At 41.8% G+C, this 25,811-nt stretch overlaps 97 pseudogenes; all 97 read right to left on the reverse strand.

Annotated features, from left to right (window-relative positions):
• Nucleotides 1-244: 244 nt before the first annotated feature.
• LOC142716534 (5S ribosomal RNA) lies at nucleotides 245-363 on the reverse strand (annotated as a pseudogene).
• Nucleotides 364-430: 67 nt separating this feature from the next.
• Nucleotides 431-549, reverse strand: LOC142716745 (5S ribosomal RNA; annotated as a pseudogene).
• Nucleotides 550-616: 67 nt separating this feature from the next.
• LOC142716876 (5S ribosomal RNA) lies at nucleotides 617-735 on the reverse strand (annotated as a pseudogene).
• Nucleotides 736-802: 67 nt separating this feature from the next.
• LOC142716903 (5S ribosomal RNA) lies at nucleotides 803-921 on the reverse strand (annotated as a pseudogene).
• Nucleotides 922-988: 67 nt separating this feature from the next.
• On the reverse strand, nucleotides 989-1,107 carry LOC142716809 (5S ribosomal RNA; annotated as a pseudogene).
• A 67-nt stretch (nucleotides 1,108-1,174) lies between these two features.
• Nucleotides 1,175-1,293, reverse strand: LOC142716821 (5S ribosomal RNA; annotated as a pseudogene).
• Nucleotides 1,294-1,360: 67 nt separating this feature from the next.
• On the reverse strand, nucleotides 1,361-1,479 carry LOC142716680 (5S ribosomal RNA; annotated as a pseudogene).
• Nucleotides 1,480-1,546: 67 nt separating this feature from the next.
• On the reverse strand, nucleotides 1,547-1,665 carry LOC142716688 (5S ribosomal RNA; annotated as a pseudogene).
• Nucleotides 1,666-1,732: 67 nt separating this feature from the next.
• LOC142716811 (5S ribosomal RNA) lies at nucleotides 1,733-1,851 on the reverse strand (annotated as a pseudogene).
• Nucleotides 1,852-1,918: 67 nt separating this feature from the next.
• LOC142716700 (5S ribosomal RNA) lies at nucleotides 1,919-2,037 on the reverse strand (annotated as a pseudogene).
• A 67-nt stretch (nucleotides 2,038-2,104) lies between these two features.
• LOC142716878 (5S ribosomal RNA) lies at nucleotides 2,105-2,223 on the reverse strand (annotated as a pseudogene).
• A 253-nt stretch (nucleotides 2,224-2,476) lies between these two features.
• Nucleotides 2,477-2,595, reverse strand: LOC142716947 (5S ribosomal RNA; annotated as a pseudogene).
• Nucleotides 2,596-2,662: 67 nt separating this feature from the next.
• Nucleotides 2,663-2,781, reverse strand: LOC142716856 (5S ribosomal RNA; annotated as a pseudogene).
• Nucleotides 2,782-2,848: 67 nt separating this feature from the next.
• On the reverse strand, nucleotides 2,849-2,967 carry LOC142716971 (5S ribosomal RNA; annotated as a pseudogene).
• A 67-nt stretch (nucleotides 2,968-3,034) lies between these two features.
• On the reverse strand, nucleotides 3,035-3,153 carry LOC142716704 (5S ribosomal RNA; annotated as a pseudogene).
• A 67-nt stretch (nucleotides 3,154-3,220) lies between these two features.
• Nucleotides 3,221-3,339, reverse strand: LOC142716681 (5S ribosomal RNA; annotated as a pseudogene).
• Nucleotides 3,340-3,406: 67 nt separating this feature from the next.
• LOC142716751 (5S ribosomal RNA) lies at nucleotides 3,407-3,525 on the reverse strand (annotated as a pseudogene).
• Nucleotides 3,526-3,592: 67 nt separating this feature from the next.
• On the reverse strand, nucleotides 3,593-3,711 carry LOC142716783 (5S ribosomal RNA; annotated as a pseudogene).
• A 67-nt stretch (nucleotides 3,712-3,778) lies between these two features.
• LOC142716668 (5S ribosomal RNA) lies at nucleotides 3,779-3,897 on the reverse strand (annotated as a pseudogene).
• Nucleotides 3,898-3,964: 67 nt separating this feature from the next.
• LOC142716725 (5S ribosomal RNA) lies at nucleotides 3,965-4,083 on the reverse strand (annotated as a pseudogene).
• A 67-nt stretch (nucleotides 4,084-4,150) lies between these two features.
• On the reverse strand, nucleotides 4,151-4,269 carry LOC142716689 (5S ribosomal RNA; annotated as a pseudogene).
• A 67-nt stretch (nucleotides 4,270-4,336) lies between these two features.
• On the reverse strand, nucleotides 4,337-4,455 carry LOC142716980 (5S ribosomal RNA; annotated as a pseudogene).
• Nucleotides 4,456-9,093: 4,638 nt separating this feature from the next.
• On the reverse strand, nucleotides 9,094-9,212 carry LOC142716625 (5S ribosomal RNA; annotated as a pseudogene).
• Nucleotides 9,213-9,279: 67 nt separating this feature from the next.
• LOC142716591 (5S ribosomal RNA) lies at nucleotides 9,280-9,398 on the reverse strand (annotated as a pseudogene).
• Nucleotides 9,399-9,465: 67 nt separating this feature from the next.
• LOC142716647 (5S ribosomal RNA) lies at nucleotides 9,466-9,584 on the reverse strand (annotated as a pseudogene).
• A 253-nt stretch (nucleotides 9,585-9,837) lies between these two features.
• LOC142716562 (5S ribosomal RNA) lies at nucleotides 9,838-9,956 on the reverse strand (annotated as a pseudogene).
• A 67-nt stretch (nucleotides 9,957-10,023) lies between these two features.
• On the reverse strand, nucleotides 10,024-10,142 carry LOC142716733 (5S ribosomal RNA; annotated as a pseudogene).
• Nucleotides 10,143-10,209: 67 nt separating this feature from the next.
• On the reverse strand, nucleotides 10,210-10,328 carry LOC142716691 (5S ribosomal RNA; annotated as a pseudogene).
• Nucleotides 10,329-10,395: 67 nt separating this feature from the next.
• Nucleotides 10,396-10,514, reverse strand: LOC142716746 (5S ribosomal RNA; annotated as a pseudogene).
• Nucleotides 10,515-10,581: 67 nt separating this feature from the next.
• Nucleotides 10,582-10,700, reverse strand: LOC142716963 (5S ribosomal RNA; annotated as a pseudogene).
• Nucleotides 10,701-10,767: 67 nt separating this feature from the next.
• On the reverse strand, nucleotides 10,768-10,886 carry LOC142716767 (5S ribosomal RNA; annotated as a pseudogene).
• Nucleotides 10,887-10,953: 67 nt separating this feature from the next.
• Nucleotides 10,954-11,072, reverse strand: LOC142716574 (5S ribosomal RNA; annotated as a pseudogene).
• A 67-nt stretch (nucleotides 11,073-11,139) lies between these two features.
• Nucleotides 11,140-11,258, reverse strand: LOC142716735 (5S ribosomal RNA; annotated as a pseudogene).
• A 67-nt stretch (nucleotides 11,259-11,325) lies between these two features.
• LOC142716812 (5S ribosomal RNA) lies at nucleotides 11,326-11,444 on the reverse strand (annotated as a pseudogene).
• A 67-nt stretch (nucleotides 11,445-11,511) lies between these two features.
• LOC142716528 (5S ribosomal RNA) lies at nucleotides 11,512-11,630 on the reverse strand (annotated as a pseudogene).
• A 253-nt stretch (nucleotides 11,631-11,883) lies between these two features.
• LOC142716590 (5S ribosomal RNA) lies at nucleotides 11,884-12,002 on the reverse strand (annotated as a pseudogene).
• A 67-nt stretch (nucleotides 12,003-12,069) lies between these two features.
• On the reverse strand, nucleotides 12,070-12,188 carry LOC142716546 (5S ribosomal RNA; annotated as a pseudogene).
• A 67-nt stretch (nucleotides 12,189-12,255) lies between these two features.
• On the reverse strand, nucleotides 12,256-12,374 carry LOC142716960 (5S ribosomal RNA; annotated as a pseudogene).
• A 67-nt stretch (nucleotides 12,375-12,441) lies between these two features.
• LOC142716755 (5S ribosomal RNA) lies at nucleotides 12,442-12,560 on the reverse strand (annotated as a pseudogene).
• Nucleotides 12,561-12,627: 67 nt separating this feature from the next.
• On the reverse strand, nucleotides 12,628-12,746 carry LOC142716789 (5S ribosomal RNA; annotated as a pseudogene).
• A 253-nt stretch (nucleotides 12,747-12,999) lies between these two features.
• On the reverse strand, nucleotides 13,000-13,118 carry LOC142716736 (5S ribosomal RNA; annotated as a pseudogene).
• Nucleotides 13,119-13,185: 67 nt separating this feature from the next.
• LOC142716838 (5S ribosomal RNA) lies at nucleotides 13,186-13,304 on the reverse strand (annotated as a pseudogene).
• A 67-nt stretch (nucleotides 13,305-13,371) lies between these two features.
• LOC142716945 (5S ribosomal RNA) lies at nucleotides 13,372-13,490 on the reverse strand (annotated as a pseudogene).
• Nucleotides 13,491-13,741: 251 nt separating this feature from the next.
• Nucleotides 13,742-13,860, reverse strand: LOC142716752 (5S ribosomal RNA; annotated as a pseudogene).
• Nucleotides 13,861-14,299: 439 nt separating this feature from the next.
• On the reverse strand, nucleotides 14,300-14,418 carry LOC142716604 (5S ribosomal RNA; annotated as a pseudogene).
• Nucleotides 14,419-14,857: 439 nt separating this feature from the next.
• LOC142716734 (5S ribosomal RNA) lies at nucleotides 14,858-14,976 on the reverse strand (annotated as a pseudogene).
• Nucleotides 14,977-15,229: 253 nt separating this feature from the next.
• Nucleotides 15,230-15,348, reverse strand: LOC142716535 (5S ribosomal RNA; annotated as a pseudogene).
• Nucleotides 15,349-15,415: 67 nt separating this feature from the next.
• Nucleotides 15,416-15,534, reverse strand: LOC142716747 (5S ribosomal RNA; annotated as a pseudogene).
• Nucleotides 15,535-15,601: 67 nt separating this feature from the next.
• Nucleotides 15,602-15,720, reverse strand: LOC142716738 (5S ribosomal RNA; annotated as a pseudogene).
• Nucleotides 15,721-15,787: 67 nt separating this feature from the next.
• LOC142716950 (5S ribosomal RNA) lies at nucleotides 15,788-15,906 on the reverse strand (annotated as a pseudogene).
• A 67-nt stretch (nucleotides 15,907-15,973) lies between these two features.
• LOC142716891 (5S ribosomal RNA) lies at nucleotides 15,974-16,092 on the reverse strand (annotated as a pseudogene).
• Nucleotides 16,093-16,159: 67 nt separating this feature from the next.
• LOC142716828 (5S ribosomal RNA) lies at nucleotides 16,160-16,278 on the reverse strand (annotated as a pseudogene).
• Nucleotides 16,279-16,345: 67 nt separating this feature from the next.
• Nucleotides 16,346-16,464, reverse strand: LOC142716575 (5S ribosomal RNA; annotated as a pseudogene).
• Nucleotides 16,465-16,716: 252 nt separating this feature from the next.
• Nucleotides 16,717-16,835, reverse strand: LOC142716790 (5S ribosomal RNA; annotated as a pseudogene).
• A 67-nt stretch (nucleotides 16,836-16,902) lies between these two features.
• LOC142716510 (5S ribosomal RNA) lies at nucleotides 16,903-17,021 on the reverse strand (annotated as a pseudogene).
• A 67-nt stretch (nucleotides 17,022-17,088) lies between these two features.
• On the reverse strand, nucleotides 17,089-17,207 carry LOC142716766 (5S ribosomal RNA; annotated as a pseudogene).
• Nucleotides 17,208-17,274: 67 nt separating this feature from the next.
• On the reverse strand, nucleotides 17,275-17,393 carry LOC142716712 (5S ribosomal RNA; annotated as a pseudogene).
• Nucleotides 17,394-17,460: 67 nt separating this feature from the next.
• Nucleotides 17,461-17,579, reverse strand: LOC142716536 (5S ribosomal RNA; annotated as a pseudogene).
• Nucleotides 17,580-17,646: 67 nt separating this feature from the next.
• On the reverse strand, nucleotides 17,647-17,765 carry LOC142716554 (5S ribosomal RNA; annotated as a pseudogene).
• Nucleotides 17,766-17,832: 67 nt separating this feature from the next.
• On the reverse strand, nucleotides 17,833-17,950 carry LOC142716845 (5S ribosomal RNA; annotated as a pseudogene).
• Nucleotides 17,951-18,017: 67 nt separating this feature from the next.
• Nucleotides 18,018-18,136, reverse strand: LOC142716927 (5S ribosomal RNA; annotated as a pseudogene).
• Nucleotides 18,137-18,203: 67 nt separating this feature from the next.
• On the reverse strand, nucleotides 18,204-18,322 carry LOC142716778 (5S ribosomal RNA; annotated as a pseudogene).
• Nucleotides 18,323-18,389: 67 nt separating this feature from the next.
• LOC142716924 (5S ribosomal RNA) lies at nucleotides 18,390-18,508 on the reverse strand (annotated as a pseudogene).
• A 67-nt stretch (nucleotides 18,509-18,575) lies between these two features.
• On the reverse strand, nucleotides 18,576-18,694 carry LOC142716631 (5S ribosomal RNA; annotated as a pseudogene).
• Nucleotides 18,695-18,761: 67 nt separating this feature from the next.
• LOC142716487 (5S ribosomal RNA) lies at nucleotides 18,762-18,880 on the reverse strand (annotated as a pseudogene).
• A 67-nt stretch (nucleotides 18,881-18,947) lies between these two features.
• On the reverse strand, nucleotides 18,948-19,066 carry LOC142716692 (5S ribosomal RNA; annotated as a pseudogene).
• Nucleotides 19,067-19,133: 67 nt separating this feature from the next.
• Nucleotides 19,134-19,251, reverse strand: LOC142716847 (5S ribosomal RNA; annotated as a pseudogene).
• A 67-nt stretch (nucleotides 19,252-19,318) lies between these two features.
• LOC142716928 (5S ribosomal RNA) lies at nucleotides 19,319-19,437 on the reverse strand (annotated as a pseudogene).
• Nucleotides 19,438-19,504: 67 nt separating this feature from the next.
• LOC142716739 (5S ribosomal RNA) lies at nucleotides 19,505-19,623 on the reverse strand (annotated as a pseudogene).
• A 67-nt stretch (nucleotides 19,624-19,690) lies between these two features.
• On the reverse strand, nucleotides 19,691-19,809 carry LOC142716650 (5S ribosomal RNA; annotated as a pseudogene).
• Nucleotides 19,810-19,876: 67 nt separating this feature from the next.
• On the reverse strand, nucleotides 19,877-19,995 carry LOC142716844 (5S ribosomal RNA; annotated as a pseudogene).
• A 67-nt stretch (nucleotides 19,996-20,062) lies between these two features.
• LOC142716545 (5S ribosomal RNA) lies at nucleotides 20,063-20,181 on the reverse strand (annotated as a pseudogene).
• A 67-nt stretch (nucleotides 20,182-20,248) lies between these two features.
• LOC142716909 (5S ribosomal RNA) lies at nucleotides 20,249-20,367 on the reverse strand (annotated as a pseudogene).
• Nucleotides 20,368-20,434: 67 nt separating this feature from the next.
• On the reverse strand, nucleotides 20,435-20,552 carry LOC142716850 (5S ribosomal RNA; annotated as a pseudogene).
• Nucleotides 20,553-20,619: 67 nt separating this feature from the next.
• Nucleotides 20,620-20,738, reverse strand: LOC142716724 (5S ribosomal RNA; annotated as a pseudogene).
• Nucleotides 20,739-20,805: 67 nt separating this feature from the next.
• On the reverse strand, nucleotides 20,806-20,924 carry LOC142716693 (5S ribosomal RNA; annotated as a pseudogene).
• Nucleotides 20,925-20,991: 67 nt separating this feature from the next.
• Nucleotides 20,992-21,109, reverse strand: LOC142716848 (5S ribosomal RNA; annotated as a pseudogene).
• Nucleotides 21,110-21,176: 67 nt separating this feature from the next.
• LOC142716930 (5S ribosomal RNA) lies at nucleotides 21,177-21,295 on the reverse strand (annotated as a pseudogene).
• A 67-nt stretch (nucleotides 21,296-21,362) lies between these two features.
• On the reverse strand, nucleotides 21,363-21,481 carry LOC142716740 (5S ribosomal RNA; annotated as a pseudogene).
• A 67-nt stretch (nucleotides 21,482-21,548) lies between these two features.
• LOC142716652 (5S ribosomal RNA) lies at nucleotides 21,549-21,667 on the reverse strand (annotated as a pseudogene).
• Nucleotides 21,668-21,734: 67 nt separating this feature from the next.
• LOC142716697 (5S ribosomal RNA) lies at nucleotides 21,735-21,853 on the reverse strand (annotated as a pseudogene).
• Nucleotides 21,854-21,920: 67 nt separating this feature from the next.
• On the reverse strand, nucleotides 21,921-22,039 carry LOC142716959 (5S ribosomal RNA; annotated as a pseudogene).
• Nucleotides 22,040-22,106: 67 nt separating this feature from the next.
• LOC142716784 (5S ribosomal RNA) lies at nucleotides 22,107-22,225 on the reverse strand (annotated as a pseudogene).
• Nucleotides 22,226-22,292: 67 nt separating this feature from the next.
• Nucleotides 22,293-22,411, reverse strand: LOC142716816 (5S ribosomal RNA; annotated as a pseudogene).
• Nucleotides 22,412-22,664: 253 nt separating this feature from the next.
• On the reverse strand, nucleotides 22,665-22,783 carry LOC142716829 (5S ribosomal RNA; annotated as a pseudogene).
• A 428-nt stretch (nucleotides 22,784-23,211) lies between these two features.
• LOC142716983 (5S ribosomal RNA) lies at nucleotides 23,212-23,330 on the reverse strand (annotated as a pseudogene).
• Nucleotides 23,331-23,397: 67 nt separating this feature from the next.
• On the reverse strand, nucleotides 23,398-23,516 carry LOC142716605 (5S ribosomal RNA; annotated as a pseudogene).
• A 67-nt stretch (nucleotides 23,517-23,583) lies between these two features.
• LOC142716737 (5S ribosomal RNA) lies at nucleotides 23,584-23,702 on the reverse strand (annotated as a pseudogene).
• A 67-nt stretch (nucleotides 23,703-23,769) lies between these two features.
• Nucleotides 23,770-23,888, reverse strand: LOC142716490 (5S ribosomal RNA; annotated as a pseudogene).
• A 253-nt stretch (nucleotides 23,889-24,141) lies between these two features.
• Nucleotides 24,142-24,260, reverse strand: LOC142716491 (5S ribosomal RNA; annotated as a pseudogene).
• A 67-nt stretch (nucleotides 24,261-24,327) lies between these two features.
• LOC142716800 (5S ribosomal RNA) lies at nucleotides 24,328-24,446 on the reverse strand (annotated as a pseudogene).
• Nucleotides 24,447-24,513: 67 nt separating this feature from the next.
• On the reverse strand, nucleotides 24,514-24,632 carry LOC142716787 (5S ribosomal RNA; annotated as a pseudogene).
• A 67-nt stretch (nucleotides 24,633-24,699) lies between these two features.
• On the reverse strand, nucleotides 24,700-24,818 carry LOC142716634 (5S ribosomal RNA; annotated as a pseudogene).
• A 253-nt stretch (nucleotides 24,819-25,071) lies between these two features.
• On the reverse strand, nucleotides 25,072-25,190 carry LOC142716831 (5S ribosomal RNA; annotated as a pseudogene).
• Nucleotides 25,191-25,257: 67 nt separating this feature from the next.
• Nucleotides 25,258-25,376, reverse strand: LOC142716646 (5S ribosomal RNA; annotated as a pseudogene).
• Nucleotides 25,377-25,443: 67 nt separating this feature from the next.
• On the reverse strand, nucleotides 25,444-25,562 carry LOC142716540 (5S ribosomal RNA; annotated as a pseudogene).
• Nucleotides 25,563-25,629: 67 nt separating this feature from the next.
• On the reverse strand, nucleotides 25,630-25,748 carry LOC142716749 (5S ribosomal RNA; annotated as a pseudogene).
• Between the last annotated feature and the right edge of the window lie 63 nt (nucleotides 25,749-25,811).

The raw sequence follows: 25,811 nt of genomic DNA on the forward strand, positions 1-25,811 counted from the left end.
CTTAATCCATAGTCCTATTTAATCTATTGTGAAACAAAATCTAAACAACATAATAAAAAGTCAAGCGCACCACGGATTCCCAGACAGTCTCCCACACTGGTACTAGCGAGGTCTTAAGCTGTGTAACTTCTGCGTTCTGACGAGAGCAGGCACATTCAGCTTAGAATGGCCATTGACATTAAATGCTTTAATCCATAGTCCTTTTTAATCGATTGTGAAACAAAATCTAAACGACATAATAAAAAGTCAACCGCACCACGGATTCCCAGACAGTCTCCCACACTGGTACTAGTGAGGCCTTAAGCTGTGTAACTTCTGCGATCTGACGAGAGCAGGGACATTCAGCTTAGAATGGCCATTGACATTAAATGCTTTAATCCATAGTCCTTTTTAATCGATTGTGAAACAAAATCGAAACAACATAATAAAAAGTCAACCGCTCCACGGATTCCCAGACAGTCTCCCACACTGGTACTAGCGAGGCCTTAGGCTGTGTAACTTCTGCGATCTGACGAGAGCAGGGGCATTCAGCTTAGAATGGCCATTGACATTAAATGCTTTAATCCATAGTCCTTTTTAATCGATTGTGAAACAAAATCTAAACGACATAATAAAAATTCAACTGCACCACGGATTCCCAGACAGTCTCCCACAATGGTACTAGCGAGGCCTTAAGCTGTGTAACTTCTGTGATCTGACGAGAGCAGGCACATTCAGCTTAGAATGGCCATTGAGATTAAAAGCCTTAATCCATAGTCCTATTTAATCTATTGTGAAACAAAATCTAAACAACAAAATAAAAAGTCAACCGCACCACGGATTCCCAGACAGTCTCCCACACTCGTACTAGCGAGGGCTTAAGCTGTGTAACTTCTGCGATCTGACGAGAGCAGGGACATTCAGCTTAGAATGGCCATTGACATTAAATGCTTTAATCCATAGTCCTTTTTAATCGATTGTGAAACAAAATCTAAACGACATAATAAAAATTCAACCGCACCACGGATTCCCAGACAGTCTCCAACGCTGGTACTAGCGAGGCCTTAAGCTGTGTAACTTCTGCGATCTAACGAGAGCAGGCACATTCAGCTTAGAATGGCCATTGACATTAAAAGCCTTAATCCATAGTCCTATTTAATCTATTGTGAAACAAAATCTAAACAACATAATTAAAAGTCAACCGCACCACGGATTCCCAGACAGTCTCACACACTGGTACTAGCGAGGCCTTAAGCTGTGTAACTTCTGCGATCTGACGAGAGCAGGGACATTCAGCTTAGAATGGCCATTGACATTAAATGCTTTAATCCATAGTCCTTTTTAATCGATTGTGAAACAAAATCTAAACGACATAATAAAAATTCAACCGCACCACGGATTCCCAGACAGTCTCCAACGCTGGTACTAGCGAGGCCTTAAGCTGTGTAACTTCTGCGTTCTGACGAGAGCAGGCACATTCAGCTTAGAATGGCCATTGACATTAAATGCTTTAATCCATAGTCCTATTTAATCTATTGTGAAACAAAATCTAAACGACATAATAAAAAGTCAACCGCACCACGGATTCCCAGACAGTCTCCCACACTGGTACTAGCGAGGCCTTAAGCTGTGTAACTTCTGCGATCTGACGAGAGCAGGCACATTCAGCTTAGAATGGCCATTGACATTAAATGCTTTAATCCATAGTCCTCTTTAATCGATTGTGAAACAAAATCTAAACGACATAATAAAAAGACAACCGCACCACGGATTCCCAGACATTCTCCCACACTGGTACTAGCGAGGCCTTAAGCTGTGTAACTTCTGCGATCTGACGAGAGCAGGCACATTCAGCTTAGAATGGCCATTGCCATTAAATGCTTTAATCCATAGTCCTATTTAATCTATTGTGAAACAAAATCTAAACGACATAATAAAAAGTCAACCGCACCACGGATTCCCAGACAGTCTCCCACACTGGTACTAGCGAGGCCTTAAGCTGTGTAACTTCTGCGATCTGACGAGAGCAGGCACATTCAGCTTAGAATGGCCATTGACATTAAATGCTTTAATCCATAGTCCTCTTTAATCGATTGTGAAACAAAATCTAAACGACATAATAAAAAGACAACCGCACCACGGATTCCCAGACATTCTCCCACACTGGTACTAGCGAGGCCTTAAGCTGTGTAACTTCTGCGATCTGACGAGAGCAGGCACATTCAGCTCAGAATGGCCATTGACATTAAATGCTTTAATCCATAGTCCTTTTTAATCGATTGTGAAACAAAATCTAAACGACATAATAAGAAGTCAACCGCACAACGGATTCACAGACAGTCTCCCACATTGGTACTAGTGAGGCCTTAAGCTGTGTAACTTCTGCGTTCTGACGAGAGCAGGCACATTCAGCTTAGAATGGCCATTGTTGTTAAATGCTTTAATCCATAGTCCTATTTAATCTATTGTGAAACAAAATCTAAACGACATAATAAAAATTCAACTGCACCACGTATTCCCAGACAGTCTCCCACACTGGTACTAGCGAGGCATTAAGCTGTGTAACTTCTGCGTTCTGACGAGAGCAGGCACATTCAGTTTAGAATGGCCATTGACGTTAAATGCTTTAATCCATAGTCCTATTTAATCTATTGTGAAACAAAATCTAAACGACATAATAAAAAGTCAACCGCACCATGGATTCCCAGACAGTCTCCCACACTGGTACTAGCGAGGCCTTAAGCTGTGTAACTTCTGCAATCTGACGAGAGCAGGCACATTCAGCTTAGAATGGCCATTGACGTTAAATGCTTTAATCCATAGTCCTATTTAATCTATTGTGAAACAAAATCTAAACGACATAATAAAAAGTCAACCGCACCACGGATTCCCAGACAGTCTCCCACACTGGTACTAGGGAGGCGTTAAGCTGTGTAACTTCTGCGATCTAACGAGAGCAGGCACATTCAGCTTAGAATGGCCATTGACATTAAATGCTTTAATCCATAGTCCTTTTTAATCGATTGTGAAACAAAATCTAAACGACATAATAAAAAGTCAACCGCACCACGAATTCCCAGACAGTCTCCCACACTGGTACTAGCGAGGCCTTAAACTGTGTAACTTCTGCGATCTGACGAGAGCAGGCACATTTAGCTTAGAATGGCCATTGACGTTAAATGCTTTAATCCATAGTCCTTTTTAATCGATTGTGAAACAAAATCTAAACGACATAATAAAAATTCAACCGCACCACGGATTCCCAGACAGTCTCCAACGCTGGTACTAGCGAGGCCTTAAGCTGTGTAACTTCTGCGTTCTGACGAGAGCAGGCACATTCAGCTTAGAATGGCCATTGACATTAAATGCTTTAATCCATAGTCCTATTTAATCTACTGTGAAACAAAATCTAAACAACATAATAAAAAGTCAACCACACCACGGATTCCCAGACAGTCTCCCACACTGGTACTAGCGAGGCCTTAAGCTGTGTAACTTCTGCGATCTGACGAGAGCAGGCACATTTAGCTTAGAATGGCCATTGACGTTAAATGCTTTAATCCATAGTCCTATTTAATCTATTGTGAAACAAAATCTAAACGACATAATAAAAAGTCAACCGCACCACGGATTCCCAGACAGTCTCCCACACTGGTACTAGCGAGGCCTTAAGCTGTGTAACTTCTGCGATCTGACGAGAGAAGGCACATTCAGCTTAGAATGGCCATTGACATTAAATGCTTTAATCCATAGTCCTTTTTAATCGATTGTGAAGCAAAATCTAAACGACATAATAAAAAGTCAACCGCACCACGGATTCCCAGACAGTCTCCCACACTGGTACTAGCGAGGCCTTAAGCTGTGTAACTTCTGCGATCTGACGAGCGCAGGCACATTCAGCTTAGAATGGCCATTGACGTTAAATGCTTTAATCCATAGTCCTATTTAATCTATTGTGAAACAAAATCTAAACGACATACTAAAAAGTCAACCGCACCACGGATTCCCAGACAGTCTCCCACACTGGTACTAGCGAGGCCTTAAGCTGTGTAACTTCTGCCATCTGACGAGAGCAGGCACATTCAGCTTAGAATGGCCATTGACATTAAATGCTTTAATCCATAGTCCTTTTTAATCGATTGTGAAACAAAATCTAAACGACATAATAAAAATTCAACAGCACCACGGATTCCCAGACAGTCTCCCACACTGGTACTAGCGAGGCCTTAAGCTGTGTAACGTCTGCGATCTAACGAGAGCAGGGACATTCAGCTTAGAATGGCCATTGACATTAAAGGCTTTAATCCATAGTCCTTTTTAATCGATTGTGAAACAAAATCTAAACGACATAATAAAAATGCAACCGCACCACGGATTCCCAGACAGTCTCCCACACTGGTACTAGCGAGGCCTTAAGCTGTGTAACTTCTGCGTTCTGACCAGAGCAGGCACATTCAGCTTAGAATAGCCATTGACGTTAAGTGCTTTAATCCATAGTCCTATTTAATCTATTGTGAAACAAAATCTAAACGACATAATAAAAAGTCAACCACACCATGGATTCCCAGACAGTCTCCCACACTGTTTCTAGCGAGGCCTTAACCCCTTCCCGCATTTTCACGTACAGTTACGTGATGGGAGATGGCCTTTTCCCGCATCTCCACGTAACTGTACGTGATGGAGATGAAGCTGGCTCAGGAGCTGAGCCAGCGACATCACCGCCGGGTGACAGCTGTATGTTACAGCTGGCACCCTGAGGTATCGGCCAGGACCGGAGCTAGCCTCCGATCCGACCGATTAACCCCTCACATGCTGCGTTCAATAGAGATCGCAGCATGTGAGGAGTTTATAGCCACCGGCGACAAAGCAACGTGATCGCTGGGTTGCCGGTGGCTGCAAATGCGATCGGAGGGGTAATACTTACCTCCCGGTCCGCCAGTAACGGAATCCTCCTATGCCCCGTCGTCGGCGGGGCCCAGGAGGCTTCCGGTACCATCGGCAAGATGGCGCCGGCTCAGCTTCCGGTTCAGAAGCTGAGCCGGCGTCATCAGCAGTGGGTGTCCGCTGTATGTTACAGCGGACACCCCGATCTATCGCCAGGAACCGGAGCTAGCTCCGATTCCTGGCATTAACCCCTTCAATGCAGCGATTCAATGCAATCGCTGCATCAAAGTGGTTTGTATGCAATCGGCAGCCTTGCCACGCGATGGCAAGGCTGGCGACTGCTACTATGGCAACAGGATGCCTAACAATGGCTTCCTATCTGCCATTACGTTAGCCGATTAGGCCCCGCCCGGAGGCGGAGCCTGATCGGCTTGCTGTCAGTGAACAACTGACAGTTCTAATACATTGCACTACATAGGTAGTGCAATGTATTAGAACATCAATAAAACAGTTGGACCTTCAAGTCCCCTAGTGGGACTAAAGAAAAGTGTAAAAAAAAGTGTAAAAAAAGTAAAAATAAAAGTTGTAAAAAATACAATAAAAGTTTTAAATAATAACACAAAACACAATCGCCCTTTTACCCTTATCAAGTAATTTATTATTGAAAAAAATAATAAAGCCATACATGTTTGGTATCGCTGCGACCGTAACGACCTGAACTATAAAATATTATGTTATTTATCCAGCGCAGTGAACGCCGTAAAAAAAAAAACTAAAAAATACTGACATAATTGCTATTTTTTGGTCACTTTGTCTTCCAAAAATTGAAATAAAAAGTGATCAAAAAGTCGCATGTACCTAAAAATGGTACCAATAAAAACTATAACTCGTCTCGCTAAAAACAAGCCCTCATACAGCTCCGTCGACGAAAAATGTAAAACCGTTATGGTTCTCTCAACTTGGCGACAGAAAAAATCCATTCTCTTTACAAAAGTAATTTTATTGTGCAAAAAGTTGTAAAACATAAAAAGTGCTATAAATTTGGTATCGCCAGAATCGGACTGACACGCAGAATAACGTGAACATGTAATTTATAATGCGTGGTGAACGCTGTATAAAAACAACTAAAAAAATATGCCAGAATTGCTGTTTTTTGGTCACCTTGCCTCCCAAAAAAAAAGGATAACAAGTGATCAAAAAGTCGCATGTACCCCAAAATGGTACCAATAAAAACTACAGCTCGTAACACAAAAAAACAGCCGTCATACCACTACGTCTATGAAAAAATAAAATTAGTCAAGGCACCAATAAGCCAGGAAATAAAAATATGCAGTTGTGCCGGCCCGAGGGGAACGTTTCTTCTCTTTCAAGTGGCGAATTATCAAGGCCCCTAAAATTAGGGAACCAGGAAGGGGAGGGCCCAAACATATCCGCTGGAAGTGAGGGCGCCCGTATTATACCAGGACAACACTTTCCTGCAAAATCCCCCAAACTGCAAAGGTCCAGAGTGTGGTCCAAAAGGGGACTAAGTAAAGACCATTTATTAGTGCGACACCGGCCTGTGCAGAAAGTCACAGCGTAACACACATCTATGGATTATTTTATTGGTTTTTTTTACCCCACTATACCACCTGACTATGCCCCTTATATACTCCGCCCGTCTTACATGTACCCCCACATTATAAACGGAAACACCAGTAAGACTCAAAACAAAACTACTACAACCAAAATCCACGCTCCAAAAGCCAAATGGCGCTACCTCCCTTCTGAACCCTACAGTTTGCCCAAACAGCAGTTTACTTCCACATATATGGCATCGCCATATCCGGGAGAACCCTTTTAACAATTTTTGGGGTGTGTCTCTCCAGTGGCACAAGCTGGGCGCCACATATTGGCATATCTATTGAAAAACCCTTTTCACTCTGCAACATCGCGTGCACACCAATTTCTGCCAATCACCTGTGGGGTTAATATGCTCACTACACCCCTAGGTGAATACTTTGACGGGTGTAGTTTCCAAAATGGGGTCAGTTCTGGGGGGGATCCACTGTTTTAGTCCCACAGGGACTTTGCAAATGCGACCAGAAACCAATCCAGCAAAATCTGTACTCCAAAAGCCAAATGGCGCTCCTTCCCTTCGGAGCCCTACTCTGTGCCCAAACAGCAGTTTATGACCACATATGTGGTATTGCCGTACACAGGAGAAGTTGCTTTACAAGTGTTGGGGAGCTTTTTTTCATTTATTTGTTGAGAATATGAAACATTTTCAGCTAAAACTACGTCTTATTGAAGAAAAAGGATTTTTTTTATTTTCACTGCCCAATTCTAATAAAATCTATGAAACACCTGTGGGGTCAAAATGCTCACTACACCCCTAGATGGATTCCTCAAGGGGTGTAGTTTCGTGAATCGAGTGACTTTTGGGGAGTTTCCACTGTACTGGTACCTTAGGAGCTTTGCAAAAGTGACATGGTGTCAAGAAATCAATCCAGCAAAATCTGTGCTCCAAAAGCCAAACGGCACTCCTTCTCTTCTGATCCTTGCCGTATGCCCAAACAGCAGTTTATGACCACAAATGGGGTATTGCCGTACTCCTGAGAAGTTGCTTTACAAATGTTGGGGTTCTTTTATTCCTTTATTTGTTGAGAAAATGAAAAATGTTGAGCTAAAGCTACGTCTTATTGGAAAAAAAGGATTTTTTTTATCTTCACTGCCCAATTCTAATAAAATCTATGAAGCCCCTGTGGGTTCAAAATGCTCACTACACCCCTAGATGGATTCTTCAAGGGGTGTAGTTTCCTAAATGGAGTCACTTTTTTGGTGTTTTCACTGTTTTGGTCCCTTATGGGGCTTTGCAAATGCGACGTGGTCTCCGCAAACCATTCCTGCTAAATTTGAGCTCCAAAAGCCAAATGGCGCTCTTTCCCTTCTAAGCCCTGCCGTGTGTCCAAACAGCCGTTTATGACCACATGCAGGGTACTGTTTTACTCGGGAGAAATTGCTTTACAAAAGTATTGGTGCATTTTCTCCTTTTAGTCCTTGTGGAAATTAGAAAAAATAAGCTAAACCTACATTTTCTTTGAAAGAATTTAGATTTTCATTTTCACGGCCTACTTCCAATAATTTCTGCAAAAAACCTGCGGGGTCAAAATGCTCACTATACCCCTAGATAATTTCCTCAAGGGGTATAGTTTCCAAAATGGGGTCACTTTTGGGGGATTTCCACTGTTTTGGTGCCTCAAGAGCCTTTCAAACCCGACATGGTGCCTAAAATATATTCTAACAAAAAGGAGGCCCCAAAATCCTCTAGGTGTTCCTTTGCTTCTGAGGCCTGTGCTTCAGTCAATAAGTGCACTAGGGCCACATGTGGGGTATTTCTAAAAACGGCAGAATCTGGGCAATAGATATTGAGTTGCGTTTCTCTGGTAAAACTTTCTGTGTTACAAAAAAAATAGATGAAAAATTTATTTCTGCAAAAAAAAAAGAAATTTGAACATTTCACATCTACTTTGCCTTAATTCCTGTGAAACATCTAAAGGGTTAAGAAACTTTCTAAATGCTGTTTTGAATACTTTGAGGGGTGAAGTTTTTAAAATGGGGTGACTTATTGAGGGTTTCTAATATATAAGGCCCTAAAATCCACTTCACAACTGAACTGGCCCCTGTAAAAATAGCCTTTTGAAATTTTCTTGAAAATGTGAGAAATTGCTGCTAAAGTTCTAAGCCTTGTGATGTCATAGAAAAATAAAAGGATGTTCAAAAAACGATGCCAATCTAAAGTAGACATATGGGTAATGTTAATTAGCAACAATTTTGTGTGGTATTACTGCCTGTCTTACAAGCAGATACATATAAATTTAGAAAAATGCAAATTTTTGCAATTTTTCGCTAAATTTTGGTGTTTTTCACAATTAAATACTTAATGTATCGAGCAAATTTTGCCAGTATCATTAAGTCCAATGTGTCACGAGAAAACAATCTCAGAATCGCTTGGATAGGTAAAAGCATTCCGAAGTTATTACCACATAAATTGAAACATGTCCGATTTGAAAAAATTGGCTGTGTCCTGAAGGCCAAAACAGGCTGTGTCTTGAAGGGGTTAAGCTGTGTAACTTCTGCGATCTGACGAGAGCAGGGACATTCAGCTTAGAATGGCCATTGACGTTAAATCCTTTAATCCATAGTCCTATTTAATCTATTGTGAAACAAAATCTAAACGACATAATAAAAAGTCAACCGCACCACGGATTCCCAGACAGTCTCCCACACTGGTACTAGCGAGGCCTTAAGCTGTGTAACTTCTGCGTTCTGACCAGAGCAGGCACATTCAGCTTAGAATGGCCATTGACGTTAAATGCTTTAATCCATAGTCCTATTTAATCGATTGTGAAACAAAATCTAAACGACATAATAAAAAGTCAACCACACCACGGATTCCCAGACAGTCTCCCACACTGGTACTAGCGAGGCCTTAAGCTGTGTAACTTCTGCGATCTGACGAGAGCAGGGACATTCAGCTTAGAATGGCCATTGACATTAAATGCTTTATTCCATAGTCCTTTTTAATCGATTGTGAAACAAAATCTAAACGACATAATAAAAATTCAACCGCACCACGGATTCCCAGACAGTCTCCCACACTGGTACTAGCGAGGCCTTAAGCTGTGTAACTTCTGCGATCTGATGAGAGCAGGCACATTCAGCTTAGAATGGCCATTAACATTAAAAGCCTTAATCCATAGTCCTATTTAATCTATTGTGAAACAAAATCTAAACAACATATTAAAAAGTCAACCGCACCACGGATTCCCAGACAGTCTCCCACACTGGTACTAGCGAGGGCTTAAGCTGTGTAACTTCTGCGATCTGACGAGAGGAGGCACATCCAGCTTAAAATGGCCATTGACATTAAATGCTTTAATCCATAGTCCTTTTTAATCGATTGTGAAACAAAATCTAAACGACATAATAAAAAGTCAACCGCACCACGGATTCCCAGACAGTCTCCCACACTGGTACTAGCGAGGCCTTAAGCTGTGTAACTTCTGCGATCTGACGAAAGCAGGCACATTCAGCTTAGAATGGCCATTGACATTAAAAGCCTTAATCCATAGTCCTATTTAATCTATTGTGAAACAAAATCTAAACAACACAGTAAAAAGTCAACCGCACCACGGATTCCCAGACAGTCTCCCACACTGGTACTAGCGAGGCCTTAAGCTGTGTAACTTCTGCTATCTGACGAGAGCAGGGACATTCAGCTTAGAATGGCCATTGACATTAAATGCTTTAATCCATAGTCCTTTTTAATCGATTGTGAAACAAAATCTAAACGACATAATAAAAATTCAACCGCACCACGGATTCCCAGACAGTCTCCCACACTGGTACTAGCGAGGCCTTAAGCTGTGTAACTTCTGCGATCTGACGAGAGCAGGGACATTCAGCTTAGAATGGCCATTGACATTAAATGCTTTAATCCATAGTCCTTTTTAATCGATTGTGAAACAAAATCGAAACAACATAATAAAAAGTCAACCGCTCCACGGATTCCCAGACAGTCTCCCACACTGGTACTAGCGAGGCCTTAGGCTGTGTAACTTCTGCGATCTGACGAGAGCAGGGGCATTCAGCTTAGAATGGCCATTGACATTAAATGCTTTAATCCATAGTCCTTTTTAATCGATTGTGAAACAAAATCTAAACGACATAATAAAAATTCAACCGCACCACGGATTCCCAGACAGTCTCCCACACTGGTACTAGCGAGGCGTTAAGCTGTGTAACTTCTGCGATCTAACGAGAGCAGGCACATTCAGCTTAGAATGGCCATTGACATTAAATGCTTTAATCCATAGTCCTTTTTAATCGATTGTGAAACAAAATCTAAACGACATAATAAAAATTCTACCGCACCACGGATTCCCAGACAGTCTCCAACACTGGTACTAGCGAGGCCTTAAGCTGTGTAACTTCTGCGTTCTGACGAGAGCAGGCACATTCAGCTTAGAATGGCCATTGACGTTAAATGCTTTAATCCATAGTCCTATTTAATCTATTGTGAAACAAAATCTAAACGACATAATAAAAAGTAAACCGCACCACGGATTCCCAGACAGTCTCCCACACTGGTACTAGCGAGGCCTTAAGCTGTGTAACTTCTGCGATCTGACGAGAGCAGGCACATTCAGCTTAGAATGGCCATTGACATTAAAAGCCTTAATCCATAGTCCTATTTAATCTATTGTGAAACAAAATCTAAACAACATAATAAAAAGTCAACCGCACCACGGATTCCCAGACAGTCTCCCACACTCGTACAAGCGAGGCCTTAAGCTGTGTAACTTCTGCGATCTGACGAGAGCAGGCACATTCAGCTTAGAATGGCCATTGACATTAAATGCTTTAATCCATAGTCCTTTTTAATCGATTGTGAAACAAAATCTAAACGACATAATAAAAGGTCAACCGCACCACGGATTCCCAGACAGTCTCCCACACTGGTACTAGCGAGGACTTAAGTTGTGTAACTTCTGCGATCTGACGAGAGCAGGCACATTCAGCTTAGAATGGCCATTGACATTAAATTCTTTAATCCATAGTCCTTTTTAATCGATTGTGAAACAAAATCTAAACGACATAATAAAAGTTCAACTGCACCACGGATTCCCAGACAGTCTCCCACACTGGTACTAGCGAGGCCTTAAGCTGTGTAACTTCTGCGTTCTGACGAGAGCAGGCACATTCAGCTTAGAATGGCCATTGACGTTAAATGCTTTAATCCATAGTCCTATTTAATCTATTGTGAAACAAAATCTAAACGACATAATAAAAAGTCAACCGCACCACGGATCCCCAGACAGTCTCCCACACTGGTACTAGCGAGGCGTTAAGCTGTGTAACTTCTGCGATCTAACGAGAGCAGGCACATTCAGCTTAGAATGGCCATTGACATTAAATGCTTTAATCCATAGTCCTTTTTAATCGATTGTGAAACAAAATCTAAACGACATAATAAGAAGTCAACCGCACCACGGATTCCCAGACAGTCACCCACACTGGTACTAGCAAGGCCTTAAGCTGTGTAACTTCTGCGTTCTGACGAGAGCAGGCACATTCAGCTTAGAATGGCCATTGACGTTAAATTCTTTAATCCATAGTCCTATTTAATCTATTGTGAAACAAAATCTAAACGACATAATAAAAAGTCAACTGCACCACGGATTCCCAGACAGTCTCCCACACTGGTACTAGCGAGGCCTTAAGCTGTGTAACTTCTGCGATCTGACGAGAGCAGGCAGATTCAGCTTAGAATGGCCATTGACATTAAATGCTTTAATAGATAGTCCTTTTTAATCGATTGTGAAACAAAATCTAAACGACATAATAAAATGTCAACCGCACCACGGATTCCCAGACAGTCTCCCACACAGGTACTAGCGAGGCCTTAAGCTGTGTAACTTCTGCGATCTGACAAGAGCAGGGACATTCACCTTAGAATGGCCATTGACATTAAATGCTTTAATCCATAGTCCTTTTTAATCGATTGTGAAACAAAATCTAAACGACATAATAAAAAGCCAACCGCACCACGGATTCCCAGACAGTCTCCCACACTGGTACTAGCGAGGCCTTAGGCTGTGTAACTTCTGCGATCTGACGAGAGCAGGGACATTCAGCTTAGAATGGCCATTGACATTAAATGCTTTAATCCATAGTCCTTTTTAATCGATTGTGAAACAAAATCTAAACGACATAATAAAAATTCAACCGCACCACGGATTCCCAGACAGTCTCCCACACTGGTACTAGCGAGGCCTTAAGCTGTGTAACTTCTGCGATCTGACGAGAGCAGGAACATTCAGCTTGGAATGGCCATTGACGGTAAATGCTTTAATCCATAGTCCTATTTAATCTATTGTGAAACAAAATCTAAACGACATAATAAAAAGGCAACCGCACCACGGATTCCCAGACAGTCTCCCACACTGGTATTAGCGAGGCGTTTAGCTATGTAACTTCTGCGATCTAACGAGAGCAGGCACATTCAGCTTAGAATGGCCATTGACATTAAATGCTTTAATCCATAGTCCTTTTTAATCGATTGTGAAACAAAATCTAATCGACATAATAAGAAGTCAACCGCACCACGGATTCACAGACAGTCTCCCACACTGGTACTAGCGAGGCCTTAAGCTGTGTAACTTCTGCGATCTGACGAGAGCAGGCACACTCAGCTTAGAATGGCCATTGACATTAAAAGCCTTAATCCATAGTCCTATTTAATCTATTGTGAAACAAAATCTAAACAACATAATAAAAAGTCAACCGCACCACGGATTCCCAGACAGTCTCCCACACTCGTACTAGCGAGGCCTTAAGCTGTGTAACTTCTGCGATCTGACGAGAGCAGGGACATTCAGCATAGAATGGCCATTGACATTAAATTCTTTAATCCATAGTCCTTTTTAATCGATTGTGAAACAAAATCTAAACGACATAATAAAAAGTCAACTGCACCACGGATTCCCAGACAGTCTCCCACACTGGTACTAGCGAGGCTTTAAGCTGTGTAACTTCTGTGATCTGACGAGAGCAGGCACATTCAGCTTAGAATAGCCATTGACGTTAAATGCTCTAATCCATAGTCCTATTTAATCTATTGTGAAACAAAATCTAAACGACATAATAAAACGTCAACCGCACCACGGATTCCCAGACAGTCTCCCACACTGGTACTAGCGAGGCGTTAAGTTGTGTAACTTCTGCGATCTAACGAGAGCAGGCACATTCAGCTTAGAATGGCCATTGACATTAAATGCTTTAATCCATAGTCCTTTTTAATCGATTGTGAAACAAAATCTAAACGACAATAATTAGTAAACCGTACCACGGATTCCCAGACAGTCTCCCACACTGGTACTAGCGAGGCCTTAAGCTGTGTAACTTCTGCGATCTGACGAGAGCAGGCACATTCAGCTTAGAATGGCCATTGACATTAAAAGGCTTAATCCATAGTCCTATTTAATCTATTGTGAAACAAAATCTAAACAACATAATAAAAAGTCAACCGCACCACGGATTCACAGACAGTCTCCCACACTCGTACAAGCGAGGCCTTAAGCTGTGTAACTTCTGCGATCTGACGAGAGAAGGGACATTCAGCTTAGAATGGCCATTGACATTAAATGCTTTAATCCATAGTCCTTTTTAATCGATTGTAAAACAAAATCTAAACGACATAATAAAAATTCAACTGTACCACGTATTCCCAGACAGTCTCCCACACTGGTACTAGCGAGGCATTAAGCTGTGTAACTTCTGCGTTCTGACAAGAGCAGGCACATTCAGCTTAGAATGGCCATTGACGTTAAATGCTTTAATCCATAGTCCTTTTTAATCGATTGTGAAACAAAATCTAAACGACATAATAAAAATTCAACCGCACCACGGATTCCCAGACAGTCTCCCACACTGGTACTAGCGAGGCCTTAAGCTGTGTAACTTCTGCGATCTGACGAGAGCAGGCACATTCAGCTTAGAATGGCCATTGACGTTAAATGCTTTAATCCATAGTCCTATTTAATCTATTGTGAAACAAAATCTAAACGACATAATAAAAAGTCAACCGCATCACGGATTCCCAGACAGTCTCCCACACTGGTACTAGCGAGGCGTTAAGCTATGTAACTTCTGCGATCTAACGAGAGCAGGCACATTCAGCTTAGAATGGCCATTGACATTAAATGCTTTAATCCATAGTCCTTTTTAATCGATTGTGAAACAAAATCTAAACGACATAATAAGAAGTCAACCGCACAACGGATTCACAGACAGTCACCCACACTGGTACTAGCGAGGCCTTAAGCTGTGTAACTACTGCAATCTGACGAGAGCAGGCACACTCAGCTTAGAATGGCCATTGACATTAAAAGCCTTAATCCATAGTCCTATTTAATCTATTGTGAAACAAAATCTAAACAACATAATAAAAAGTCAAGCGCACCACGGATTCCCAGACAGTCTCCCACACTGGTACTAGCGAGGCCTTAAGCTGTGTAACTTCTGCGTTCTGACGAGAGCAGGCACATTCAGCTTAGAATGGCCATTGATGTTAAATGCTTTAATCCATAGTCCTATTTAATCTATTGTGAAACAAAATCTAAACGACATAATAAAAAGTCAACCGCACAATGGATTCCCAGACTGTCTCCCACACTGGTACTAGCGAGGCCTTAAGCTGTGTAACTTCTGCGATCTGACGAGAGCAGGCACATTCAGCTTAGAATGGCCATTGACATTAACTGCTTTAATCCATAGTCCTTTTTAATCGATTGTGAAACAAAATCTAAACGACATAATAAAAAGTCAACCGCACCACGGATTCCCAGACAGTCTCCCACACTGGTACTAGTGAGGCCTTAAGCTGTGTAACTTCTGCGATCTGACGAGAGCAGGGACATTCAGCTTAGAATGGCCATTGACATTAAATGCTTTAATCCATAGTCCTTTTTAATCGATTGTGAAACAAAATCGAAACAACATAATAAAAAGTCAACCGCTCCACGGATTCCCAGACAGTCTCCCACACTGGTACTAGCGAGGCCTTAGGCTGTGTAACTTCTGCGATCTGACGAGAGCAGGGGCATTCAGCTTAGAATGGCCATTGACATTAAATGCTTTAATCCATAGTCCTTTTTAATCGATTGTTAAACAAAATCTAAACGACATAATAAGAAGTCAACCGCACCACGGATTCACAGACAGTCTCCCACACTGGTACTAGCGAGGCCTTAAGCTGTGTAACTTCTGCGATCTGACGAGAGCAGGCACACTCAGCTTAGAATGGCCATTGACATTAAAAGCCTTAATCCATAGTCCTATTTAATCTATTGTGAAACAAAATCTAAACAACATAATAAGAAGTCCACCGCACCACGGATTCCCAGACAGTCTCCCACACTCGTACTAGCGAGGCCTTAAGCTGTGTAACTTCTGCGATCTGACGAGAGCAGGGACATTCAGTTTAGAATGGCCATTGACATTAAATTCTTTAATCCATAGTCCTTTTTAATCTATTGTGAAACAAAATCTAAACGACATAATAAAAAGTTAACTGCACCACGGATTCCCAGACAGTCTCCCACACTGGTACTAGCGAGGCCTTAAGCTGTGTAACTTCTGCGATTTGACGAGAGCAGGTACATTCAGCTTAGAATAGCCATTGACGTTAAATGCTTTAATCCATAGTCCTATTTAATCTATTGTGAAACAAAATCTAAACGACATAATAAAAAGTCAACCGCACCACGGATTCCCAGACAGTCTCCCACACTGGTACTAGCGAGGCGTTAAGCTGTGTAACTTCTGCGATCTAACGAGAGCAGGCACATTCAGCTTAGAATGGCCATTGACATTAAATGCTTTAATCCATAGTCCTTTTTAATCGATTGTGAAACAAAATCTAAACGACATAATAAAAAGTAAACCGCACCACGGATTCCCAGACAGTCTCCCACACTGGTACTAGCGAGGCCTTAAGCTGTGTAACTTCTGCGATCTGACGAGAGCAGGCACATTCAGCTTAGAATGGCCATTGACATTAAAAGCCTTAATCCATAGTCCTATTTAATCTATTGTGAAACAAAATCTAAACAACATAATAAAAAGTCAACCGCACCACGGATTCCCAGACAGTCTCCCACATTCGTACAAGCGAGGCCTTAAGCTGTGTAACTTCTGCGATCTGACGAGAGAAGGGACATTCAGCTTAGAATGGCCATTGACATTAAAGCCTTAATCCATAGTCCTATTTAATCTACTGTGAAACAAAATCTAAACAACATAATAAAAAGTCAACCACACCACGGATTCCCAGACAGTCTCCCACACTAGTACTAGCGAGGCCTTAAGCTGTGTAACTTCTGCGATCTGACGAGAGTAGGCACATTCAGCTTAGAATGGCCATTGACGTTAAATGCTTTAATCCATAGTCCTATTTAATCTATTGTGAAACATAATCTAAACGACATAATAAAAAGGCAACCGCACCACGGATTCCCAGACAGTCTCCCACTCTGGTACTAGCGAGGCCTTAAGCTGTGTAACTTCTGCGATCTGACGAGAGCAGGCACATTCAGCTTAGAATGGCCATTGACATTAAATGCTTTAATCCATAGTCCTTTTTAATCGATTGTGAAACAAAATCTAAACGACATAATAAAAAGTCAAGCGCACCACGGATTCCCAGACAGTCTCCCACACTGGTACTAGCGAGGCCTTAAGCTGTGTAACTTCTGCATTCTGACGAGAGCAGGCACATTCAGCTTAGAATGGCCATTGACGTTAAATGCTTTAATCCATAGTCCTATTTAATCTATTGTGAAACAAAATCTAAACGACATAATAAAAAGTCAACCGCACCACGGATTCCCAGACAGTCTCCCACACTGGTACTAGCGAGGCCTTAAGCTGTGTAACTTCTGCGATCTGACGAGAGCAGGCACATTCAGCTTAGAATGGCCATTGACATTAAATGCTTTAATCCATAGTCCTTTTTAATCGATTGTGAAACAAAATCTAAACGACATAATAAAAAGTCAACCGCACCACGGATTCCCAGACAGTCTCCCACACTGGTACTAGTGAGGCCTTAAGCTGTGTAACTTCTGCGATCTGACGAGAGCAGGGACATTCAGCTTAGAATGGCCATTGACATTAAATGCTTTAATCCATAGTCCTTTTTAATCGATTGTGAAACAAAATCGAAACAACATAATAAAAAGTCAACCGCACCACGGATTCCCAGACAGTCTCCCACACTGGTACTAGCGAGGCCTTAGGCTGTGTAACTTCTGCGATCTGACGAGAGCAGGGGCATTCAGCTTAGAATGGCCATTGACATTAAATGCTTTAATCCATAGTCCTTTTTAATCGATTGTGAAACAAAATCTAAACGACATAATAAAAATTCAACGCACCACGGATTCCCAGACAGTCTCCCACACTGGTACTAGCGAGGCCTTAAGCTGTGTAACTTCTGCGATCTGACGAGAGCAGGCACATTCAGCTTAGAATGGCCATTGACGGTAAATGCTTTAATCCATAGTCCTATTTAATCTATTGTGAAACAAAATCTAAACGACATAATAAAAAGTCAACCGCACCACGGATTCCCAGACAGTCTCCCACACTGGTACTAGCGAGGCGTTAAGCTATGTAACTTCTGCGATCTAACGAGAGCAGGCACATTCAGCTTAGAATGGCCATTGACATTAAATGCTTTAATCCATAGTCCTTTTTAATCGATTGTGAAACAAAATCTAAACGACATAATAAGAAGTCAACCGCACCACGGATTCCCAGACAGTCGCCCACACTGGTACTAGCGAGGTCTTAAGCTGTGTAACTTCTGCGATCTGACGAGAGCAGGCACATTTAGCTTAGAATGGCCATTGACATTAAAAGCCTTAATCCATAGTCCTATTTAATCTATTGTGAAACAAAATCTAAACAACATAATAAAAAGTCAACCGCACCACGGATTCCCAGACAGTCTCCCACACTCGTACAAGCGAGGTCTTAAGCTGTGTAACTTCTGCGATCTGATGAGAGCAGGGACATTAAGCTTAGAATGGCCATTGACATTAAATGCTTTAATCCATAGTCCTTTTTAATCGATTGTGAAACAAAATCTAAACGACATAATAAAAAGTCAACCGCACCACGGATTCCCAGACAGTCTCCCACACTGGTACTAGCGAGGCCTTAAGCTGTGTAACTTCTGCGATCTGACGAGAGCAGGCACATTTAGCTTAGAATGGCCATTGACATTAAAAGCCTTAATCCATAGTCCTATTTAATCTATTGTGAAACAAAATCTAAACAACATAATAAAAAGTCAACCGCACCACGGATTCCCAGACAGTCTCCCACACTGGTACTAGTGAGGCCTTAAGCTGTGTAACTTCTGCGATCTGACGAGAGCAGGCACATTCAGCTTAGAATGGCCATTGACATTAAATGCTTTAATCCATAGTCCTTTTTAATCGATTGTGAAACAAAATCGAAACAACATAATAAAAAGTCAACCACACCACGGATTCCCAGACAGTCTCCCACACTGGTACTAGCGAGGCCTTAGGCTGTGTAACTTCTGCGATCTGACGAGAGCAGGGGCATTCAGCTTAGAATGGCCATTGACATTAAATGCTTTAATCCATAGTCCTTTTTAATCGATTGTGAAACAAAATCTAAACGACATAATAAAAATTCAACGCACCACGGATTCCCAGACAGTCTCCCACACTGGTACTAGCGAGGCCTTAAGCTGTGTAACTTCTGCGATCTGACGAGAGCAGGCACATTCAGCTTAGAATGGCCATTGACGGTAAATGCTTTAATCCATAGTCCTATTTAATCTATTGTGAAACAAAATCTAAACTACATAATAAAAAGTCAACCGCACCACGGATTCCCAGACAGTCTCCCACACTGGTACTAGCGAGGCGTTAAGCTATGTAACTTCTGCGATCTAACGAGAGCAGGCACATTCAGCTTAGAATGGCCATTGACATTAAATGCTTTAATCCATAGTCCTTTTTAATCGATTGTGAAACAAAATCTAAACGACATAATAAGAAGTCAACCGCACCACGGATTCACAGACAGTCTCCCACACTGGTACTAGCGAGGCCTTAAGCTGTGTAACTTCTGCGATCTGACGAGAGCAGGCACACTCAGCTTAGAATGGCCATTGACTTTAAAAGCCTTAATCCATAGTCCTATTTAATCTATTGTGAAACAAAATCTAAACAACATAATAAAAAGTCAACCGCACCACGGATTCCCAGACAGTCTCCCACACTCGTACTAGCGAGGCCTTAAGCTGTGTAACTTCTGCGATCTGACGAGAGCAGGCACATACAGCTTAGAATGGCCATTGACATTAAATTCCTTAATCCATAGTCCTTTTTAATCGATTGTGAAACAAAATCTAAACAACATAATAAAAAGTCAACCGCACCACGGATTCCCAGACAGTCTCCCACACTCGTACAAGCGAGGCCTTAAGCTGTGTAACTTCTGCGATCTGATGAGAGCAGGGACATTAAGCTTAGAATGGCCATTGACATTAAATGCTTTAATCCATAGTCCTTTTTAATCGATTGTGAAACAAAATCTAAACGACATAATAAAAAGTCAACCGCACCACGTATTCCCAGACAGTCTCCCACACTGGTACTAGCGAGGCATTAAGCTGTGTAACTTCTGCGTTCTGATGAGAGCAGGCACATTCAGCTTAGAATGGCCATTGACGTTAAATGCTTTAATCCATAGTCCTATTTAATCTATTGTGAAACAAAATCTAAACGACATAATAAAATTTCAACCGCACCACGGATTCCCAGACAGTCTCCCACACCGGTACTAGCGAGGCCTTAAGCTGTGTAACTTCTGCAATCTAACGAGAGCAGGCACATTCAGCTTAGAATGGCCATTGACATTAAATGCTTTAATCCATAGTCCTTTTTAATCGATTGTGAAACAAAATCTAAACGACATAATAAAAAGTCAACCGCACCACGGATTCCCAGACAGTCTCCCACACTGGTACAGCGAGGCCTTAAGCTGTGTAACTTCTGCGATCTGACGAGAGCAGGCACATTTAGCTTAGAATGGCCATTGACATTAAAAGCCTTAATCCATAGTCCTATTTAATCTATTGTGAAACAAAATCTAAACAACATAATAAAAAGTCAACCGCACCACGGATTCCCAGACAGTCTCCCACACTGGTACTAGCGAGGCCTTAAGCTGTGTAACTTCTGCGATCTGACGAGAGCAGGCACATTCAGCTTAGAATGGCCATTGACATTAAATGCTTTAATCCATAGTCCTTTTTAATCGATTGTGAAACAAAATCGAAACAACATAATAAAAAGTCAACCACACCACGGATTCCCAGACAGTCTCCCACACTGGTACTAGCGAGGCCTTAGGCTGTGTAACTTCTGCGATCTGACGAGAGCAGGGGCATTCAGCTTAGAATGGCCATTGACATTAAATGCTTTAATCCATAGTCCTTTTTAATCGATTGTGAAACAAAATCTAAACGACATAATAAAAATTCAACGCACCACGGATTCCCAGACAGTCTCCCACACTGGTACTAGCGAGGCCTTAAGCTGTGTAACTTCTGCGATCTGACGAGAGCAGGCACATTCAGCTTAGAATGGCCATTGACGGTAAATGTTTTAATCCATAGTCCTATTTAATCTATTGTGAAACAAAATCTAAACTACATAATAAAAAGTCAACCGCACCACGGATTCCCAGACAGTCTCCCACACTGGTACTAGCGAGGCGTTAAGCTATGTAACTTCTGCGATCTAACGAGAGCAGGCACATTCAGCTTAGAATGGCCATTGACATTAAATGCTTTAATCCATAGTCCTTTTTAATCGATTGTGAAACAAAATCTAAACGACATAATAAGAAGTCAACCGCACCACGGATTCACAGACAGTCTCCCACACTGGTACTAGCGAGGCCTTAAGCTGTGTAACTTCTGCGATCTGACGAGAGCAGGCACACTCAGCTTAGAATGGCCATTGACTTTAAAAGCCTTAATCCATAGTCCTATTTAATCTATTGTGAAACAAAATCTAAACAACATAATAAAAAGTCAACCGCACCACGGATTCCCAGACAGTCTCCCACACTCGTACTAGCGAGGCCTTAAGCTGTGTAACTTCTGCGATCTGACGAGAGCAGGCACATACAGCTTAGAATGGCCATTGACATTAAATTCCTTAATCCATAGTCCTTTTTAATCGATTGTGAAACAAAATCTAAACGACATAATAAAAAGTCAACTGCACCACGGATTCCCAGACAGTCTCCCACATTGGTACTAGCGAGGCCTTAAGCTGTGTAACTTCTGCGATCTGACGAGAGCAGGCACATTTAGCTTAGAATGGCCATTGACATTAAAAGCCTTAATCCATAGTCCTATTTAATCTATTGTGAAACAAAATCTAAACAACATAATAAAAAGTCAACCGCACCACGGATTCCCAGACAGTCTCCCACACTCGTACAAGCGAGGCCTTAAGCTGTGTAACTTCTGCGATCTGACAAGAGCAGGGACATTCAGCTTAGAATGGCCATTGACATTAAATGCTTTAATCCATAGTCCTTTTTAATCGATTGTGGAACAAAATCTAAACGACATAATAAAAAGTCAACCGCACCACGGATTCCCAGACAGTCTCCCACACTGGTACTAGCGAGGCCTTAAGCTGTGTAACTTCTGCGATCTGACGAGAGAAGGCACATTCAGCTTAGAATGGCCATTGACATTAAATGCTTTAATCCATAGTCCTTTTTAATCGATTGTGAAACAAAATCTAAACGACATAATAAAAAGTCAACCGCACCACGGATTCCCAGACAGTCTCCCACACTGGTACTAGCGAGGCCTCAAGCTGTGTAACTTCTGCGATCTGACGAGAGCAGGCACATTCAGTTTAGAATTGCCATTGACATTAAATGCTTTAATCCATAGTCCTTTTTAATCGATTGTGAAACAAAATCTAAACGACATAATAAAAATCCAACCGCAACACGGATTCCCAGACAGTCTCCCACACTGGTACTAGCGAGGCCTCAAGCTGTGTAACTTCTGCGATCTGACGAGAGCAGGCACATTCAGCTTAGAATTGCCATTGACATTAAATGCTTTAATCCATAGTCCTTTTTAATCGATTGTGAAACAAAATCTAAACGACATAATAAAAAGTCAACCGCACCACGGATTCCCAGACAGTCTCCCACACTGGTACTAGCGAGGCGTTAAGCTGTGTAACTTCTGCGATCTAACGAGAGCAGGCACATTCAGCTTAGAATGGCCATTGACATTAAAAGCCTTAATCCATAGTCCTATTTAATCTATTGTGAAACAAAATAATAAAAAGTCAACCGCAACACAGATTCCCAGACAGTCTCCCACACTGGTACTAGCGAGGTATTAAGCTGTGTAACTTCTGCGATCTGACAAGAGCAGGGACATTCAGCTTAGAATGGCCATTGACGTTAAATGCTTTAATCCATAGTCCTTTTTAATCGATTGTGAAACAAAATCTAAACGACATAATAAAAATTCAGCTGCACCACGGATTCCCAGACAGGTTCCCACACTGGTACTAGCGAGGCCTTAAGCTGTGTAACTTCTGCGTTCTGACAAGCGCAGGCACATTCAGCTTAGAATGGCCATTGACATTAAATGCTTTAATCCATAGTCCTATTTAATCTATTGTGAAACAAAATCTAAACGACATAATAAAAAGTCAACCGCACCACGGATTCCCATACAGTCTCCCACACTGGTACTAGCGAGGCCTTAAGCTGTGTAACTTCTGCGATCTGACGAGAGCAGGCACATTCAGCTTAGAATGGCCATTGACATTAAATGCTTTAATCCATAGTCCTTTTTAATCGATTGTGAAACAAAATCTAAACGACATAATAAAAATTCAACCGCACCACGGATTCCCAGACAGTCTCCCACACTGGTACTAGCGAGGCCTTAAGCTGTGTAACTTCTGCGATCTGACGAGAGCAGGCACATTCAGCTTAGAATGGCCATTGACATTAAATGCTTTAATCCATAGTCCTTTTTAATCGATTGTGAAACAAAATCTAAACGACATAATAAAAAGTCAACCGCACCACGGATTCCCAGACAGTCTCCCACACTGGTACTAGCGAGGCCTTAAGCTGTGTAACTTCTGCGATCTGACGAGAGCAGGCACATTCAGCTTAGAATGGCCATTGACATTAAATGCTTTAATCCATAGTCCTTTTTAATCGATTGTGAAACAAAATCTAAACAAGATAATAAAAAGTCAACCGCACCACGGATTCCCAGACAGTCTCCCACACTGGTACTAGCGAGGCCTTAAGCTGTGTAACTTCTGCGATCTGACGAGAGCAGGGACATTCAGCTTAGAATGGCCATTGACGTTAAATACTTTAATCCATAGTCCTTTTTAATCGATTGTGAAACAAAATCTAAACGACATAATAAAAATTCAACCGCACCACTGATTCCCAGACAGTCTCGCACACTGGTACTAGCGAGGCCTTAAGCTGTGTAACTTCTGCGATCTGACGAGAGCAGGCACATTCAGCTTAGAATGGCCATTGACGTTAAATGCTTTAATCCATAGTCCTATTTAATCTATTGTGAAACAAAATCTAAACGACATAATAAAAAGTCAACCGCACCACGGATTCCCAGACAGTCTCCCACACTGGTACTAGCGAGGCCTTAAGCTGTGTAACTTCTGCGATCTGACGAGAGCAGGGACATTCAGCTTAGAATGGCCATTGACATTAAATGCTTTAATCCATAGTCCTTTTAAATCGATTGTGAAACAAAATCTAAACGACATAATAAAAATTCAACCGCACCACGGATTCCCAGACAGTCTCCCACACTGGCACTAGCGAGGCCTTAAGCTGTGTAACTTCTGCGTTCTGACGAGAGCAGGCACATTCAGCTTAGAATGGCCATTGACGTTATATGCTTTAATCCATAGTCCTATTTAATCTATTGTGAAACAAAATCTAAACGACATAATAAAAAGTCAACCGCACCACGGATTCCCAGACAGTCTCCCACACTGGTACTAGCGAGGCCTTAAGCTGTGTAACTTCTGCGATCTGACGAGAGAAGGCACATTCAGCTTAGAATGGCCATTGACATTAAATGCTTTAATCCATAGTCCTTTTTAATCGATTGTGAAACAAAATCTAAACGACATAATAAAAAGTCAACCGCACCACGGATTCCCAGACAGTCTCCCACACTGGTACTAGCGAGGCCTCAAGCTGTGTAACTTCTGCGATCTGACGAGAGCAGGCACATTCAGCTTAGAATTGCCATTGACATTAAATGCTTTAATCCATAGTCCTTTTTAATCGATTGTGAAACAAAATCTAAACGACATAATAAAAATCCAACCGCAACACGGATTCCCAGACAGTCGCCCACACTGGTACTAGCGAGGCCTCAAGCTGTGTAACTTCTGCGATCTGACGAGAGCAGGCACATTCAGCTTAGAATTGCCATTGACATTAGATGCTTTAATCCATAGTCCTTTTTAATCGATTGTGAAACAAAATCTAAACGACATAATAAAAAGTCAACCGCACCACGGATTCCCAGACAGTCTCCCACACTGGTACTAGCGAGGCGTTAAGCTGTGTAACTTCTGCGATCTAACGAGAGCAGGCACATTCAGCTTAGAATGGCCATTGACATTAAATGCTTTAATCCATAGTCCTTTTTAATCGATTGTGAAACAAAATCTAAACGACATAATAAAAAGTCAACCGCACCACGGATTCCCAGACAGTCTCCCACACTGGTACTAGCGAGGCCTTAAGCTGTGTAACTTCGGCGATCTGACGAGAGCAGGCACATTCAGCTTAGAATGGCCATTGACATTAAAAGCCTTAATCCATAGTCCTATTTAATCTATTGTGAAACAAAATCTAAACGACATAATAAAAAGTCAACCGCACCACGGATTCCCAGACAGTCTCCCACACTGGTACTAGCGAGGCCTTAAGCTGTGTAACTTCTGCGTTCTGACGAGAGCAGGCACATTCAGCTTAGAATGGCCATTTACGTTAAATGCTTTAATCCATAGTCCTATTTAATCTATTGTGAAACAAAATCTAAACGACATAATAAAAAGTCAACCGCACCACGGATTCCCAGACAGTCTCCCACACTGGTACTAGCGAGGCCTTAAGCTGTGTAACTTCTGCGATCTGACGAGAGCAGGCACATTCAGCTTAGAATGGCCATTGACATTAAATTCTTTAATCCATAGTCCTTTTTAATCGATTGTGAAACAAAATCTAAACGACATAAT

This window comes from Rhinoderma darwinii, unplaced genomic scaffold (assembly GCF_050947455.1).
Source record: "Rhinoderma darwinii isolate aRhiDar2 unplaced genomic scaffold, aRhiDar2.hap1 Scaffold_4521, whole genome shotgun sequence".
Lineage (NCBI taxonomy): Eukaryota > Metazoa > Chordata > Amphibia > Anura > Rhinodermatidae > Rhinoderma > Rhinoderma darwinii.